Here is a 13340-nt window from a genome sequence, read left to right on the forward strand (position 1 = left end):
GACCTCAGGCTGGTTTTGATTTGTGCAAAGAGAAACGACTGCTTTTCTTTCACTGGAAATGTTACCACACTGGAGCACTGCTATGAAGGATTCGGTTACTAAATACAGTTCCTGTTTTGGCTGCTTAGGTGTTCCCTCGTACAGGCTATAGGAAAACGCTTCTAATTACTACAGGTTGATTTTTACTTTTTTCCTCCTCTCCTACCTCTCCCTCTGCCCCTGCCCTGGGACAGTGTATGAATTTTCATATGGATTTGACGGTCTCCTCCAATAGCAAAGTTCTTGCACCATTTTTGAGCGGAAGGGCTACTTCTTTATTTTGCCTTCTGTGTGACATTATTTAGTAATTGAAACATGTATCTCAAGGGAAGAATATCTAGGTTTCCTGGGTACATTGTGAGACATTATTCATTAGGTTTTCGGACCAAAAAACAAGGGTAATGTTTGAAAGAGTGGGTGTTACATGCCTGTAAGTAGGCATATAAGATAGTAAGTTTTGAATTCATAGTCTCTAATTGTATTTTTTCCCACAGCATAGCTTATTTTTCAGTATAGAATAGTTTTATCTACATGTACAGCTTTCTTTTTTTTTTCTATTTTTATCTTATTCCACTTTCATCCATTTAAGAAGCAACATAATTCCATTCCAGAATGAATTATCTCAGAATAAATATGGCCTCCTATAAAGAAGGCCTTTTGCTGCTATCACATCCTGTTTGCTTCATGGGGACCAGTTGGTTCATCTTTGTAGCCTGCAAGCTCTGGGATTGTTTGAACTGGATGTCATCCTGCTATTCGAATTCTGGTGTGCAGTTAAATGCACCACTGGGGTAGCAGCTTCATATACTTTGAGTTCTTAATTCTGCCCTGTAATCATACACTAGCACAGCTGGAGATGCTAGATTTCTATTCTTTTTTTGAATATTAATGCGCAGCCCCATCTTAACAGGAGACACTAGAGTATGACTTTGGGGAGTAACAATAGCAAATTTAAAGGGGCTCTCCCAGAACATGGCTTAACGTCACGCATCAGTAAGGAGCTTTGGCAGAACTATGAAAGTGCTGCAGGGCAGAAACAGTCTCCAAGAACAGCTTCCAGTGTGGATGCATATTATTAGGAGCTGCAGTATATACACAGGAGATGTGTACACTCCCTTTTCTTCTCCACTGCCCTTCTTCTGCCCCGTTCGAGTTGGATATTTGCAAGACACTGAGGTTATCTCTACAACACAACTCTTTAATGTACCTAACTCCAAGCTCTTGATTACAGAGATGGTCATGACACCTGTGTGAGGGAGCCATTGCAGTTCTGGTGCAGAGGACATACACTAGCAAACACCACGTTTTGTTTTACAGTGACTGCTTGTATTGTTTCTTCATTCTCCTTGCACCTGCTCTGCCATGGGCCTCCAAAAAAAAGTGTCTTTTTTTTTTTTTATTATTGAATACTTGGCAAACCTCCCAGAGAAACAGGACCAAGGAGTTTTCTGCTAAAAGAATCAGGGGGGCTAAAGCTGCCAAGAACTAGGGGGGGTTCAGTTTGAGAGCGGAAGAGAGGGAGAAAGAGGAGGGGCAAAAGAAGTGAACTAGCAGAGGAAAAGATTGTGATGGGATTTACAAGCATATATGGCTGACAAACAGTTCATCCAAGTGTTAGGAAACAGATGAAAATGGAAGAAAACTTGCTTGAGGCTGAGGCTGAGTCTGAGGAGGGAACTGGGAAGCAAAAAGGACTGTCCTCTGGCTCCATCTGTGTTGTACATCTGCAAAGGGTAATTATTTGCGGCTCAACTGGGAGGAGGGAAAAAAAAGAGAGTTCTTTGAGGTGTAACTCTCCTAATACTAATATAAATTTTCATAACATTAGTGCACAAGCATTTATTCATTTCTCCAGTGAAGCTGCACTTTTTTGTCTCGGTTTTCTTCTGCCTTTGCAACTCAAAGTGTRGTGCTTCCTTGACCATTTTAGGCCTTTTGCAGAGATTTCCACTCCCTGCCTTTTTAGAAAGGTCTCCAAATCTCCCAGGCCTTGGGACAAACTCCCTCTTGTTTTGGCAGATATTTTGCAAAGCACAGCAAGCACTACAGGACAGGTTGCTCAGTAGCAGCTTTGAAATACTTACATTTTTCTGTCTTCTGAGTGCGTATTTGACTGTCGTTCTGCAGCTACTCAGTGTAGAGCTAAGCGGTTCCTTTTTTTTGCCCAAATACACAATCACAGTTTAATAAGACAGGATAATCTGGATTTCCTGCAATCACAGGAACAAGCACAACACTGATAGCAATGTGGCAATGAAGTTTTCACTTTCTTGTGTAAAGCAGCTTCTCCAAGAAATGTATTTCCAGCACTATCACAGCATTTTCTTCATATTAATAACTTTCCATAATCATGGGTTTTGGCACTTTAGCTTCTAGCCTTTTTCACAGCATCTAAAAAACAGCATTTGATTGCTAACATCTGATCAGTGATGCATTCCTATGAGAGGAATCACAGGAAGTGATTACTGTGAAGACCACAGCTCTGCCTGTATGAGACACCTGAAAAGTATGGGAAATGAGTGGAAATCTGTATATTACACGAAAAATCCATAATGCCTGCAACAGACGTGCTGAACACAGCTACAAACAAAATCTGACCAGATTGCTGCACATCTATTTTAGCAACGCGAAGAATTTTGAAAAGCATCGATACACGTAAGAAATATTTTGTTCCTATGTAAACAAAGCAATGCGAGTGTAGCAGTGGTATAATCATGGAGGGGAAATACAGCCTGAAAACTCTTGTGCAGACAGGACATAAGATGGTGTGATTTATCAACTGAGCAACCTACATAAAGAAGAATAGCAGAAAAACAACTGAAACTGGGCTATGAAGAAGTATAAATTTAGGTAGTGATGTTGCTAACTGTTACAATCAAGTTTTCTTCAGGTCCCACCACATTTATTACTTTTTCTCAAAGCTACAATTCGTGCAATACTGAGCAAGCACTGAGAACTGCTATGATTCCAAACAAACCAGATTTTCTGGCTCTTATGACTACTGAGAAACACGTTTAAAGTGTACCCAAAAGGTAAAAGAATGCAAATTTACCAGAAGGCAAATTTTCCTTAAAGTGTCATAATTTGGGGAGGGTTTGACCCCTTGTTTTTCAGCAGCTAGGACTAGCATATCTTACTCAAAAATACTGTCGTGTTTTCTAATGTTGTAGTATGCTATAATTGTTTGTTACCACTGCTCAGTGATGCATACCTTGTATCATACTGCCTTTGAACTGGAATTCTCTGAGTCTGTAAAATGAGAGAAAAATGAGGAAACCTGTGCTTCAGAGAAGGGGAAGTCTAAGCTCTGAAGAGCATTGATAACTACATTGGAAGTTTAATTAGTTTAACACCCATTTTCTCAAACAGGGAAGGTGGCTTCCACTTGGAAGGGAGTTGTGCCTAGCCTGTGTGCCCTCTCATTTAGCCCTGGAGCTGCTTACACTGCACATACAGTTGATGATTCCCTCACAGGTACTGATGGAAACTTTTACCATGAGATACACAAGACATTAGCAACAGTGAAGGGATAAATCCCACACCTTTAAAATTTCCTGTGTAAATAATTATTGAGAACATATTTTCAAAAACTGAATTTTTTTCTTTGCCAGTCCTGGCACTGCTTCTAGAATGATTTCTAGAGTTAATTCTAGAATAATTTGTAGTGTGAGCTCTGGGTCCCCCTCATCTCTGAACCCAGCAATGGCTTCAGAAACGTGTCTTGAGCCAATGCAGGAGACATTTCTGGAAAGGCTTCTAGAGGTATCTCTAAAATCAATTCTAAAATTGCTTCCAGCAGTATGCACCTGAAGCTATTCTGAGGTCGTTTCTAGAATAACTTCCATGATTGCTCCTAAGGGCAATTCTAGAGTCGCTCCCAGACCTGCCTCTGGAGTGAACTCTGGAATACATATTTTTGATCATTTATAGAGCCAGCACTAGAGCTGCCTGTAGACTCCGTTCATTGCTGTATGCCACTGGCATGTTCCTGCTCTGTGTTAAAGCTGCAGTCTGGTCTTGGATCACCTCTGCTTTCAGTGGTGCCTCTGCTTTGCAGTCATTTTGTCCTGCCTCCCCTGGAAGCAGCAGTCGTTTGAATGTGTGTTTTGTGGAAATAGAGTTGTCTGAGCCCTTTAAGTGCGAGATGAGCTCAGGTAAAAGGAACGCAAAGAGCTCCTTTCATCAGCCAGGGCCCCGCCAGCGGCTTCGGGGCATGTCCGGCCAGTTATAAATGGATCATGTGTTGCTATTTTTAGCCAAGAGAGGATTGTAAATATAAAAGGGTATAAAGTGCAAAACTTAGCAACAGTGGCGTTTGTTTGCTTTTTCTTTTTTTTTTCTTTTTGCTTTTTTTCCCTCCCCATTGGCAGGATTGTGTTTAGAGAAGAATGAAGTTAAAGCAGGAGATTTGCTGGGTGATCGTGCTTGGACTTTGCACCACATACAACTTTTTTTGATATATATGTACGAAGGAGGGGAAGGCAGGAGGGGAATACAGGCTTTTCTGATACTGCCTAAGGAACTCTGAAACCGCTGTGCAAAACGAAATGCAAGCGCTGGAGGGAGAAACTGGGTGGGGGGGAGCGAGAGGGCTGTGTGGGCAAGGAAGACATGAGAGTAGGGGCCGTGGTGGGGGAGCGCGAGGGAGCTGGCGGGCGGCCGGGGCGCGCCGAGGGGTGCAGGAGAGGAGGCGGCTGGCGCTGTGGGTGGGAAGGGTAATTTGATGGCAGCGATTGCGGGTGATGGGTGAAGAGTCCTGCGGGGAGGAATGGAGCGTTGCCTGCACGAGGACAGAGTTCAACAAATGGAAAACACTGACATTCATAAAAATAGCAACAGCTGGTTTAAAAATAGCCTCTGGTGAAATAAATGTGCAGTAACTTCTGAAATCCTCTTGGGAACATTCCCCTTCTGATCAAGTCCTGCCCAGCTCCCTACTCCTTGTCCTGCAAGAAATCCCAAAGCAAATCCCTCTGCAGAATGAAATTATTAAAGAAGCACCCTGTGCACTGCAGAGGATGAGCTTTGGTTACTTTTTGACATTTCTGTGGATTTGTTTTTTGTTTGTTTGTGCTGAAACTTTGTGCCAGAGATGAGGACAAATTCCTCTTTTGCTGAGACTCTCGCATAGTCTTGGGAAAGACAAGTTAGAAGATTTTGGGGATCTGTTTCTTTTTCTTTTTTTCTTCTGTTTTTCACTTTTTTGGAGGGTTTTTTTTGGTTTGTTTCATTTGTTGATGTTGTTCTTGGTTTGGTTTTTAAGACTGTCGCTTCTGGGAGTCCAGACTTCAGTGCTGTCGTCCTGTTCCGGCCCCTCAGCTCTGACAGCAGCAAACAAGCAGGCAGATGGATTATAAATCTTGCGCAGCTTTGCGGAGCTGTGGCTCAAGGGCAGCAGCCAGCCCGGGGCCCCCAGCCCCAGGCGGCAGCGGGGACCAGGGCRGGGGCCGTGCCGCTGCGCGCAGATGCAAAGGTGCAGGCTTTTCTCTAGGGGACTGTGCGATGGCAAAGGGAGAAACCAGTGAACTGTGTGATAGAAAAGGACAGAGAGACCTTGAGCAGCTTTGTCTTTGGCGCAAAGGGTTGACCGGTCCCTTTTCTCAATGGGGCTGAAGATATTAAAGAATGAGGGCATGAAAGTGGTCCCAGAGGTGGCTCGGGGAGGAGCAGAGGCAGTTTGGGAGAAGACGGGCAGGAGTGCTAGGGAGACGCTTGGCGCTGCGCAGGGGTGGAGGATTGGCAGAAATCTTTTTAGAAATCTTTTGCAGCTCTGGCTATAAACTTGGCTTGTTTTGACTGGACTAGATAACTGAGGCAGAAACAATTATTGTGACAGACAGGCAGACCTGTTTCCTGACGCTGCTCCAGCCGACAGGATAAGGAGGGGGAAAAAAAGGGTTGTAGCTCAGAGGTAATTATAGTTTTATTCAGAATTTTTAAATTAAGCAGCCAAAACTTTCCACCTGGTTCTTTGTCATCCAGGCTGAAGCCACTGGCTTTTTCAAGGTGCATTTTGTAACTTCTTCTCTCCCAGTCATGTTTAACGGCATTCGACAGAGGAAATGTCCTTCCCGGGGCTTGCAGGCAGGACCCAGCACCGAGCCCCTCACGCTGCCTCCAGCCTCCCTCCTTGCTGCTGTGTCCCTGCGCACGGCAGAGCTASGCAGAACAGCTTCCCATGTAACTTGCTTGTTTGTATTGTGCTAGGCTAATAAGTGTGGAAAATAAATGTGAGAAGTGAGATTAGTCAAGTTGCTATATTGAAATATTACCAGTGCATCTGGAAATCATTGGTTTTAAAATGCAGGTTAATGTCTGCCCTCCTTTTTAGGTCCGATGTTATCCTCAAAGGTGTTTGTTAAAACGCTTCTCCTTGGGGCTGGAGGTGACCATGGGGGAGGGTATTTTATCTGGCAAAGTGAGAAAGGGGGCGAATGTCCTTAATTGTATTTAGTAAACTAAGCCCTGAGCATTTCTTTTTTTTTTTTTCTTTTTTTTTTTTTGGTAAGGATTGGACATTCCACAGCCTGTTTCTCTAGCTCATATTAAATTAGTTTTGATGTTTAAATATACTTCATATGAAGCCTGTCTGAATCCTTTATTTTTGAAAGAACAAATACATTTACATTTGAGAAGGTGGTTAGAAAATAATACTTATTGTATTTGAGCAAAACTGTTACGTTTTTAAATTAGGTTGTTCAAATTCTTTTAGTTTGATCATTTCATATTTCATTCGGCACATACAAACTATGTAGAAACTCTATTATGAATTCAAACTGAGCATTCATTTTCTTATCAAAATATTATTATAGAAAAATATTAGTCATTCTTCTTGGCAGAGTAAGCAAAGAAACATGTGGATGTGTTAATTTATTCCAGATCCAGCAAAGAGGGATAGTTTATATAAGTAAAATAAATAATTCTTGCCTTTTTAATAATTGGATCACTTTAACAATAGTTGACTAATAGTCAGATGTCTGACACACGTCTTGCCCATTTCTGTTCTTTAGAGAATTTAGCATTTAAAGAGTATTTTTTCCAGGAATTGTCATTTTAAAAAAATTGTTACCTTTTTACATATTTATTTTTTGTGCCCTCTCTTATCTAGCAAGCCAGAACTGGGAGAAAACAGGTCAGATGTGTCTGAAATTAGCCCCTTGGGAGTCTGCAAAGAAATTAAACTGAGATTATGAATCATACGAAGGAGTTTCTATGGGCATATACAAGACAGTTATTTGAAAAGTACATTGTTTTACTCTCTACTGTATAGTTAAAAAGATTTTGATGATCAGAAATGGTAAAATCATTGGCTAGTCATTTATCAGTCTTGACAGTGTTAACTGGCTGTCAATTTATATATATTTAATTCCAAATTGCATTGATGCTACGGGATTGAATTTTAATGTTAAATTAGAATAAAAATTGATACACTTGTCTTACTATTGTAGTATAAGTGTGTCTACCTGTGCTATATGAAATTTCTCTATTTTCACATATAGCTCTGCTAAATTATTAACATTGTCTTTTGAGTTATTCTGTTGCTCACAACTACTTTAATGTATTGTTTTCCAACTCTGAGAACAGAGGTGACATGTCTCTTCTTGTTGGTAATTGATAATAGCTAGCTAAGATTAACTCCTAGGATAATACTGTTTTAGATAACAAAATTCCACAATTGTATTTTTTTTTTTTCATTTGCTGGAGCTTTAAAAAAATTAACCCTGTGACTGTGCTATTTCTAAGTAATAAATTTTAAAACCCCTCCTGCCAATGGCAGGATGGTGAGCATATTGTACTAGAGTACACAGTAAATCCTTAAACATTCAAGGGTATTTTTGCTACTCTCTAAAATAATAAAAATATATTTAAAATATATTTTTATATATTAAAATAGATAAATGTAAGAATCTAGAGAGTCATCATTAATTTAACATACTGTTTGAAAGAGATAATTTATATTATTAAAATATCAGATAAGCTGTCACTGTTGTATGTAGACAATATATTGAGAGAGTTTTGAGTATGTGTAAATTATTTCTTGTTGACATAAAGATAGAATATCTCTGGACTATCACAGATCATGTCTTGAATTTGTTATTTCTTCAGAAAGATTTTTTTTACAGAAATAGAATATTTGGATGCATGTAAGTCATTCAGTACTGTTCTCTAGAAACTTAAGAGAAAAATTACATGTTGTTAGCAAAAAATAACCAAAAAAAAAATAAGAAAGTAAATGCAGAGCCAAAGATTTCTAAAATGGAGTTAAATAATATTTTTCCCGGTAAATTTTTCCTACAACATGTTATCAAAGTAAGGATATAAAATCAGGGGGCGGGGAGGGGAGGTTGAATCAACCTTTTTGGAACTTACTTTTATTTAGAATTATACTTCTCTTTTCCTGCATCATATTTAATGTAATGGCTTCAAGATGGGACATATTAAATACATTTGTTTAAATCATTGGACAGTGTATTTCCTTCTTCTATAGTACAATTATATAATTATAGTCATATAAAAGCTAAGTTTTTAAATCTTAAGAACAGRTTGTGTATAATTAATGTTTCTCATCATTTTGATGTAGAATTATTTCCTATTTTAAGTTTTTAAATTTATATTGGTCAAAATTTTCATGTAAATGGTATTATGTGATTATCAAATTAGTACTTTATTTTGTCAGTGTTGTCTGAGGATTACATGGAGCTGGCATGGAGATGTATGAAATTGGTTTGCATATATTGGAAGATTGTTTTGTACCGTATATACTAGCTCATTAGCCCTAACCATAGCACTAAACATGCAATTGTAATATCTATATTTAAATGAAAAGTAGAGAATTTGATAGCAGCTACCACAAATACAAATTTAAGAACCTTTAGTGATGGGAAAATGTGATATCTAATCAGTTATCTTGGAACTCTAAAAATTAAACCAGACTTCCTAACCCTTGATGAAAATAATTTTTTAGTATTTTTCTAAATGCTAAAAAATGAACACATGAAAAATAATATTCTGAGAAATTGTAATACAGCATTTCTAAGTAAAATAAAGAATATAATTAGTGAGAAGCTGATTATGACATTTGTCATTGATCACAAGTATTTTTTCCCCAATGAAAGATTAATTAATTAAAACAAGGAAAATAGTGGGGGTTTTGGTGAAAGAACCCAAACCCAGCTAATTCTTGGCATGATTCAAATAATAAAAACTACCAAACCTGTCTCAAATTAGAAGACTCATAGCTGGTTGCAACTATCTTTGTTAGAAGCTCACTGGAGACTTGATCCTTTCTCAGCTTCTGCACTGTACTTTCCTGTGTGCTATAGCAGAAGCAGACATTTAAATTACTACATTGTCATTAGGAAGTCACACTGGACAAAGAAATTTGACTAGTTTAGCCATAATCTTGGCAGTACTAAAGCTGCAGAATTCTAGTCCCTTTCTATTTATTTGAATGTATTTTTAACCATATCTTCTTGAGTGAGAGATGTAGGGAAAAGGAAGCTTGGAAAAAAGTTGACTTGCTACTTGCGTATTTGGGAAATATTCTTAAGGCTTGAGAAAATTTGAAAGGAAAAAGAAACTTATTACAATAAAACCACTGATGAAATTAACATTTCCTAGAGTTATATAAGGCTTTCAAATGTAAGAGTTACCTAAACAGTTTGTTTCTATCTTAATAACAGAACTGAGAGAGATTACTAACCTACTATTTTAATTTCTTCCGTCAGGTTGTGCTGATACTGTCCTTATTTAATTGCCCATGTTGATACGCTAGTTTTAATTGTTGTATTTTTTTTTTCTTCATCAGTACAAAAAGCCTGAGCTTATTTCTTCAGAGCCTTGAGGAAACTTTCTCTCACTTTCACTAGATGCTGTAGCTCTAAGCCCCAACACAAAGATCATTTAGTTAGTGGAGAGATGCCTGTGGGTTTGCAAAGGGCAGGCCCCAAAACCCCAGCTATCATGTTGTACAATGTTTGCTTCAGAGTTTTGAAACCTGCAGAATACAAAATGTGTGTCTGGAAGCTTGAAAGTCATATGTGATTGCTTCGCTTGATTTTAACAGCTGTGAAAAGTAAAATATGTATTCATGACTATATAGTGATTAATAGTGCTTATCCAGAAAACCTTTTTTTTTGCTCTGCAAATCCCTTGCAGTCAGAAATGCAGAGCCAGGTATCTAGTGCATACCACTGGTATCTTAAACACACCTTTCATAGATCTCTCCCTTAGGCAGCATATAGCTGCCAAAACCAGGCTCCTGTAGAGTGTCAAAGGGCATCCCCTGCAAAGAAATGAAGTTTGTCCCAGTATTATTTACAGCTGTTTGGCATAACCAGAACTGCAGCTGTGTAGTCCCAATCCTACTCATCCTGCTTTTTTTAAAAAAAGCAGTTTGTAAATATGCACTTCTGCTCATACAGCTACAGGTAGTTTTAATTTTGTAAGCAGACAGGGTTTTTGATTTAGTCAAAAACAGTAAATGCAATGTGTTTTACCAAATCTATGAAAGAAACTGTTCCCAGACACAAAGCTTTGTGAAATCCTAGTGCAAAGCCCCTAGCTGCCTTCAAAATGCCTGACTTCCTTGTTCTCATTAAATAGTATTGATTTTTCCAAGCTTCCTATTCGTTAAAAATAATGGAATATTCTCCAAAAACACTGACATCAGCTAGTGCCAGTGGTTCGGACAGAGCAACTAAGCACAGAGTCGCGGGCAAAGCACAAGTGGTCTGGTTGGCCGCAGGATATTGCTAGTGGGAGAACAGGACTCCTCGCTCTCGCACAAGCTGTTCAGCCCATCAGCTGGAAAAGCAGGCACAGTTCATTATCCTTCCTTGAGGGGCACTCCAGCCATGAGATCTACATTCACATTATTGCTCAAAYGCTTTCATGCAGCCCAAGGGAGAAGTCTGTTAGTGCTCATCTTATAAACAACTACTTTTAGGGTTTCATACATCATATGTAAACATATGTGTGAGCTGAAATTTGGCCAACACTCTCAAGCCATCTTGACCGGAACTTGCAAGCCTGCTTGACTAGAGATAGCCTAGCATCCGAAGTCTGCAGTTCTGTATTGGCAGGCTCTGCTTGCACAAATGTAAAACACAAGCCTAGTGAAAGATGCAGGTGCTCAGACTTACGTGTCAGCTGTTCTTTACGTACAAATTATGAAAGTAGAAATGCAGCTTTAGACAAAGAGATTTGAAAATTTTGCTGGTTTTGTTGTAGTGGATTCAGTCATGCTGTCAAGTGAATMCAACACAGAAATAAAGTAGCTACAGGCTTCTTACAAAATTGTGTAACCACAAACAATTAAATGGGGAGCACCCATATTTTCTACTGAACATAGAAGAAGAGCCAGGCAGAATTTGTAAGGCTCTGATTGCTACTCTGCAATAGTACTTTGCCTGAGGAGCTGTATGATGATGGTACAACGGCAGCAGGTCAGCTTTCCCATATATGGGAAAACCTTGCTCTAGTATTTAAAGCTATGTGTTGCTGAATAGGGGAATTTTCTGTTCAAAGTTGGATTTTTTGTTTGTTTGTTTGCATGCCAGTCTCTGGAAGGCTACAGTTCTGGTCACTCCACAAGGTACACTTGCAGCTCTTACAGAGGCTTGCAGAATTCCTAGGTATTTTGCTGGGAACTTTGCCTGAGTAAGGAGTGTGAGATTTGGCCCTGTGTCCAACCAGTGCCAGGCCCTGAGATTCAGGGGTACATACATGTCTCTTAAAAAACAAATAAATAATAACACCCCATCTCCTGTTTGTTAACTCTGCAGTATTGTTCTGCCAGTGGTCTCAGGATTTTTCTACCTATTTAGCATTTTCTAACAAAAACTGTGAACCGAGGTAACAGCATAGCGTAAGGGTGTGACGCTGAGATATCCTAGAAAAGCAAATAACCAGAGCGTCTCATACATAATATATCTTACAGTATGGGAAATCTTACAATGGGAAAAAGGCACTTCTAAATACTGTACCTGGTCAAGGATTAGCATAAGTGATCTGTGGCAACTCTTTGTTTCCAGTGTAAAACTGTAGGCCCATCCCTAACCCTTTGGTAGTTTGGTTAAACAGCCATCAGAGGATAAGCATTGCATTGGTAAATATGCTGGCTCAGAGGCATTATTTGTTAATACATATTACTTTGATGTTATTTGGATTTATACTGAGCTCATCCCCATACTAATCTGAAGAGTTTACGCTTATCCTAGCTTTTCCAGGCTCACCATGCAGTGAGTAGGCAACCAGCCCATCGTTTCTATAATTCGTGTAATCTAATTACTGCCTGCCAGAGCTGCCTAGTAACTTCTGCTAAAAAATCATGATGCAGATGCAGATGCCTTGATGCAGATGTCTAATCTGGAGTAAAAATCAGCTAAAAATGTACTGAGGTCTTCTCAGAGTATCAGGAGGCTGAGATGCCTTTGGGGCTGTGGCCATGCTTGAATTTCTCTCTTGGTTAGTGTTCACCTGTGTGCACTTCAGAGTGGGTTACACTTAGCTACAGCAATTAAAAGAATGTGGAAAAATGGGAAGGAAATAGCCATGGCTTCTCCTAGGACAAGGTAGCTGCTTTGTCCTGTGGGCAAATAGCTATATGAAAAAGTCTCCCTGCCTAGCAGCCCAGAACAGACAGACTTCCCCTGCCAGGTGCTGCTTAGAGTTTTGGATGCTCTAAATTCACTCATATGGTAGGGTTTTTTTGTTAGTTTTAAAGGAAAAAATAGAACGTTAATTATTTGTAAAGGGCTATATTCTCACTACAGCACAGCCCAAGTAAAATTAAATCATACAGTAGTTACTTTGCCTAAAATAKTTAATCTATTTGGTTTACTGTCATTACCCTACTGACCACTATTTCTGAGCCAACAAGTGTTCAAAATTGCCTGGTGGTGCTGTTAGTGGCTACCCTGATGTTTCTGTTGATTTGGGGTGGCAATGAAAACTCTCCTTTGATGCAAGCGTGATTGGTCCAGCAACAGAAGTGCCAGCGTGAGCACAATGTGAATCCAAGTTTTAYTATGAACATGTTTAAAACTAGCCATTTTGCAGCCCTTCCAAAAAAGAAAACAGAAAAGAAATCCAGTCAGACAATTCCTTGCTCCTCTCTGTGCATCATCCAGGTCACTACTCATTATTTCCATCATGTGCACTGTTTTAGGCACAGCACCTGTGAGAATGTGCTATTTTCTCAGGAGCTGGAGAGGAAAACATTACAGGTACTTGCTGGCTGGAAAAGAAAGATGCAGCAAGCAGCAGCTAGTTGCAAAATAGCCGCTTTAAAGCAGAAG

At 39.4% G+C, this 13340-nt stretch overlaps 1 long non-coding RNA gene across 1 annotated transcript; it reads left to right on the forward strand.

Annotated features, from left to right (window-relative positions):
* The first annotated feature begins 6037 nt into the window (after positions 1-6037).
* LOC146590781 (uncharacterized) lies at positions 6038-8496 on the forward strand. The gene is made up of 2 exons (XR_014896911.1): positions 6038-6219; positions 7148-8496. It is a non-coding gene; the product is annotated as an uncharacterized LOC146590781 (long non-coding RNA).
* Positions 8497-13340: the final 4844 nt, after the last annotated feature.

Source organism: Rhea americana, unplaced genomic scaffold (genome assembly GCF_003343005.1).
Source record: "Rhea americana isolate MKP2758 unplaced genomic scaffold, rheAme1 scaffold_4, whole genome shotgun sequence".
Lineage (NCBI taxonomy): Eukaryota > Metazoa > Chordata > Aves > Rheiformes > Rheidae > Rhea > Rhea americana.